The 6,068-nt window shown below is 32.2% G+C and overlaps 1 long non-coding RNA gene across 1 annotated transcript; it reads right to left on the bottom strand.

The window, feature by feature from the left end:
* Positions 1–2,640: 2,640 nt before the first annotated feature.
* On the bottom strand, positions 2,641–3,574 carry LOC105791745 (uncharacterized). The gene is made up of 3 exons (XR_001133085.2): positions 3,482–3,574; positions 3,307–3,407; positions 2,641–3,149 (listed from the first exon to the last, which is right to left on the bottom strand). It is a non-coding gene; the product is annotated as an uncharacterized LOC105791745 (long non-coding RNA).
* Positions 3,575–6,068: the final 2,494 nt, after the last annotated feature.

Raw genomic sequence — 6,068 nt, 5'->3', positions numbered from 1 at the left:
TACTTTAAGCTTTTTATGATCCGTAAGTAACTAATGCTTAAGATTTTAGCTTAAATTGACTTTTCATCCTTATAACACCCTATACTCGGCCTGGTCACAAAGCCCGAATATAAAGATGTCACACCACCATCTCACTACTTGTACGTTACAACTTTCATTTTATTAAATTTGACACATGTTATTCTTTGCATTTGCACAGGTTTTAAGACATACATGCATTAATCATCATTAAATCATGCATCCTTGTAACACCCTATACCCGGGCTGGTTGTCAAGCCCGAATATAAAGATGTCACACCACCGTCTCACTACTTATACGTTACAACGTTCATTTTATTAAAGTCGACACATGTTATTCTTCGCATTTCCATAGGTTTTAAGACATACATGCATTAATCATCATTAAATCATGCTAGGCGTACATCAATGTAACTAACCGTGTAAAAAATTAAAGCATTTGAACCACTTAGCAAAATTTCTAAGACAATCACGTAGGTATCGATATTGACCTTAGGGTATCGATATTTTCCCAAAATGGTATTGATACCACATAAAAAAATGATACCAAACTTGCATTCTATTTCTCACCAAAATTTAAAATGTCAAAAATTATCAGTACCTTTCTTAAAGTATCGATATTGACCTTAGGGTATCGATATTTTCCCAAAATGGTATCGACACCACATAAAAAAATGATACCAAACTTGCATTCTATTTTTGACCAAAATTTAAAATGTTAAAAATTATCATTACCTTTCTTAAATTATTGATAAATCTACCTCGAGTATTGATACTCAAGTCAGGGTATCAATACCAAATCTTTATTTTGACTTCTTGCACGTTTCAAAGCATAGAGGTATCATTTTTAAAAACTAGAATATTGATACCTCTGCCTCTAAACATAAAAATATAGCATACAAGTGTATATTTCCATCCAAATATGTTTCTAATCATCAACTACTAAGACAAATAATCATCCAAACGGCTTAATCAATAGTTCAAAATACCAAAAACATGTTTGAGCAAGTATCATCATGCCATTATAATTATTCATAAACTGAAACAAATATATAAACCCATAAACCTCTAAAACAACAAAAGAAAAACTGACAAATAGTCCAAACAAATCATGACATTAAACAAGTCTACCACATTGCCTTATTCCCCAATACGTAAATAAATAAATGAACACATATGATAACTAACAAGTCTTCCATGGATCACTCCCTCGGAAAACCACACCGTCCATACTAAAATGTCACTAATCTGCATATGTTGAAAAGAGTGGGTGAGCTTTAAGAAGCTCAGTGAATGAGTAGGATAACCACAACGGAAACACGCCATCATGCATCCACAAACAACTATATAGCACAAACACATTGTTCTTATGAATAGTGTCATACCTTACTTATTCATGTATTATTTAGTAGTCCATTTACATAGCAATTGCATACTCATTCAGGCGCAAATGTCACATCACATTTTCATTTAAGAATAAAACATGATTCACGTAGTCACATATAATAAGATAGATTGGCACTTGAGTTATGAAACATATAGTGAGGTCTATCATCACACATCGAATAAACAAATCTCCAATCACACAAAGTGAGTCATAGAGTCAAATATGTCCCAAAAGCGAAGCATATAGCTAACACTCTCCTTATTTCCCCTCACATGTCCTGCTGAATGAAGCTTAGTTCACATTCCGTTATCCCTCCAACATGTCCCAGGGCCTCAACGCCCAAAATCACTGTACATATAGGTGAGTACTCACAATCCTATGGCATGCCAACTATATCCAATGATTTCAAGGTCACAAGGCCAAAATGTCCAATAAATAATCACATTTCACTACCAATCACTACACCAAAACAGGTTTTTAGCGGCGCTTTTTTAGGCCTTTAAAGTGCCGCTAAAAGTATTTGCACCGTTTTTATAAATAAATGCCGCTAAAGGTCATGACCTTTAGCGGCGCTTTTTCACAAACGCAGCTATAGACCATGACCTTTAGCGTCGCTTTTCCGACAAATGCCGCTATAGACCATGACTTTTAGCGGCACTTTTCCACAAATGCCACTATAGGCCATGACCTTTAGCGGCGTTTTCTCCACAAACGCCGCTATAGACCACAACCTTTAGCGGCGCTTTCCCTACAAACGCCGCTATAGACCACGACCTTTAGCGGTACTTTTCCCACAAATGCCGTTATAGACCAAGACCTTTAGCGGCGTTTTCCCACAAACGCCGCTATAGGCCACGACCTTTAGCGGCGCTTTTTCCACAAACGCCGCTATAGACCATGACCATTAACGGTGCTTTTTCCACAAGCGCTGCTATAGACCACGACCTTTAGCGGCGCTTTTTCCACAAGCGCCGCTAAAGACCATGACTTTTAACTGCAGTTTATTAAAAAGCCACTAATTTTGGTAGATTTGTAAAAGAAAATTTTATATATTTTTAGCCTTCCTGTAACAACAAATCAAAAGAAACCAAATCTAAATCAACTGAAAGCAATAAATCTATATAATATTTAAAATTAAACGAATAATATATAATATAAATATCAATAAATAAAATATAATTCATATTATTCTTACAAAAATGTTAAAAGTTAAAATGATAAAAATATTTACACGATAGTCTAAGACGGCGGATGTTGCAACTGCTGAAACATCTTCATCATATTCTGAAGCTACTGTTGGAGTTCGTCGTACTTTTTGCTCTGCTTTGTTTCCCTCACTGTCGCATATGCTTTAAGCTGCAGGTGGAGTTCTTCATACGTCCTTTGAACCTCAGCTTCTCTCGCTGCTACATCTACTTTAAGTTGTAGCTGGAGTTCTTCATATCTTTTTTGAACCTCAGCTTCTCTCGATGCTGCCTCCGCTTTAAGTTGTGTAATTTGCTCAACTGTGGCCACTTGCATCTGAGCCATCTGGTCTCTTAACCTCTGAACTTCAGGTTGAGCCTGACTGCCCGAAGGCATGTAATGTTGTGAGCTGGATCCAAAATATTGGGTTGGGTCAACAAAAGATCCTTTTAGGACCCAAAACTTCAGTAATAATTCAGTTATTAATGTCATCAATATGAACAGAACTATCACTGGAAGCAATCGCTTCGTACTCCACCTTTTTATCCTTTAGTTTTTCCTAATAAATAAGACACATAGTTAGGAACACAATATATATTAAAAAAACAAGTGCAACATAACTTAACAATATTTGCATTACAAGCAATGAATTAAACCATTAGAAAATAAACACTATAAATAATTTAAACAAGTCAAATTGTATTAAGCAAACGTACCATAATTTCTGCAGCTTCAGGAGTCATAAGAGATCCATCTTTCTTCCTATGTGTAATGTCAAAAGTTGAAGGCGTCCAACTTTTTGACCGGACGACAGTTCCTACAATATAGTAGTAAAAATATTATTTAATAGAAAGTAATAAATATTTGACAGTATTAAAAAATTCAAAATACCTCGGCCTCAGCTACACAAGCAAAACTTTTCGACCCAGCTATGTGATTGAATTTCTGTTTCTGCCTACTGCTTTTTCCAACTCGTTCATGATCCTACGTTATGAAATTATTAGTAGGTAAATAGTAAATACTATAAACCAAAATAATTACAAGATTTTTGTAGTAACACATACCTTTCCTTTTTTCGAAATCCAAAATCTAACCGCCTCTTCCCATTGGTACCTCAGCATTCCCGGTGGGACATTTTGTAATTTCTCGTCGAAGGTTGTTTTTGTCTTAAAATAATCTTTCTTTAAAGTACTTTTATGGTCTCTCTATCTTTTTCATAATGCCTTCTTTACATAAGTATCCGAGACCTCTAGAGCAAACCTCGCCTACAAAAAACACAAGTTAAGAAAGTACATATAAATGAACTTAAACCCAAGTATTATAAATCACATTAACGTTTTGTTACCTTAATATTATCGATAGCTTAGTTTTTGTTACTATCGGACATTTTATGCCATGACTCGTAGTTGATAGGCAACATATTTGCATTTCCTGCTAGAATGCCTAAGTATCCTGCTAAAAGTTGAGCTTCTGATCCAACAGGCTGACCAAAACTGTTATTGCATACTTTGACACGCTCGACTAGATCTAACTCGTATAAATCCCTAAGTAGCGTACGTCTTCGAACTCTGCGCGTCCCACTACTTTCAACTGAAAAATGTTATATTATAATATAAGAATTTTAAAAATAAATAAGCAATAAGTCAACATGCATGTAAATTAAATGTTAAATTACTTTGAATTTCTGTAGGTTCTTCAGGTATAATCGGAACATTCGAAGATCCAATAGCAGTCTGTTGTTGATCACTATTTGTTTCTACCGAGTTTGGAGTATTTTGAACAATGCTTAGATCTTGCACTTTTCTTCTAGGCATTTTATCTGCAATACATGTAAAATAGCTGAAAACTTAGTAACCAATTACAACAATAATAACACATATAAAATAGTTGAAATATATAATAAGACTAAGATTTATATTATGATATTAAATATAATTAAACAATCGTAAAAGCTTACTACATCATAATTCGTAAATATCTTCATCCGTATCTTGGCGGACCCATTGAAATTGTGTACTAGTACTAGGGATGTTTTCGTTTAAGTTTTGTTCTGGAAAGGGCAAATTTTATATAAGTTATGTGCTGTTATTGGTTATATATCCATACCATATATGGGGTGATATATTAAAAATATAGGTTATATATCCATACCGTATATATAAATTTTAAATATATATATATAAATTTTAAGTTATGTAATATATTTAAGTAATGTATTAAATAAATTTTAGTAAGTAAAATATTTAAGTAATGTAATATATTTTAGTAAGTAATGTAAGTAATGTAATATATACTTAAATTTTAGTAAGTAATGTATTTGAGTAATATATTTAAGTAATGTAATTAAGTAAATTTTAGTAAGTAATGTATTTAAGTAATATATTTGAGTAATATATTTTAGTAAACTTTTTCTTTTGAATTCTCTAAACTAAACCCTTAAATAATAAGATTAAGTTTTTTTGAGAGAAATACCAAAATAAGATTAAGGGTTTCAAATCGAAAACATGAACATATATTCACAAATGTAAATACTCAAGTGAACAAAATCTTATATGGCAAACATATAATCCCTTAAATAATAAATAATCACAAAAGTCACACCATTTTAGTTAATAGATTTCTTGACCACTAGATTAAAATTTTAAAATTCAAAAATATACCAACTAAACTTGATCAAATTGGAGAATAGGAGTTAACTCCACATTAAATTTAAATGTTATCATTAATCTAGACTTAATAATATTATAAAAGAAAAGAATAAAAAAGATTGGTTCTCAAATTTCAACCTAATAAAGAGGCTAAAGAAGATTTATACCAAAAATTTTACTTTGCTCTCTAGAAATTTGAACCAAAATTTTGAAATCTAAAAATAGGAAACTATATTCTTAAAAATAAAATATAAAGACTAAATTCCAAATTCATAAATAGTAGACAGAATAATAGCATTTTCTAACCTTTCACAAACGATCTTGAGTATATTTAATCAGACGTTGTTGAAGTAAATGGAGTTGGGTTGTAATTTGGATGGAATAAAATATGTAGAAACAGTGTTGTAGTGTTCCCTTCCTTGCGACTATTGGATTTTTCTAATAGTAGTATAGTACCCCTGCCATAGCAAATATTAATATATATCATTCAATAGGTTTTGAGAATGAATCTCAACATCAATAACCTACCCGTCATACTGGGCTCTTTTCCACATAAAAGAAATAAATGTGTCAACAAGGTAGCAATGGAAACTAACTTGATTAGGCATATACTTTTATTACAGTGAAAATGATATGCTGAAAATTTGGAAGAACAATAATGTTCAAGATTTACCTCAAATTTAATGAATTAAACAGCAATGTACGAAGTTTACAGATAAGAATTCTCCCACGATAAACCATTTTCACTGTCTGATCGAAATGGTTAAGGTTACCGTAAGCATACCTAAAAATTTTCTTACTTTCTTAACCTAATTTGATTTTTTTTATAT

Source organism: Gossypium raimondii, chromosome 8 (assembly GCF_025698545.1).
Source record: "Gossypium raimondii isolate GPD5lz chromosome 8, ASM2569854v1, whole genome shotgun sequence".
In the NCBI taxonomy this organism is placed as follows: domain Eukaryota; kingdom Viridiplantae; phylum Streptophyta; class Magnoliopsida; order Malvales; family Malvaceae; genus Gossypium; species Gossypium raimondii.
This window is presented reverse-complemented; position numbering and strand designations above follow the sequence as displayed.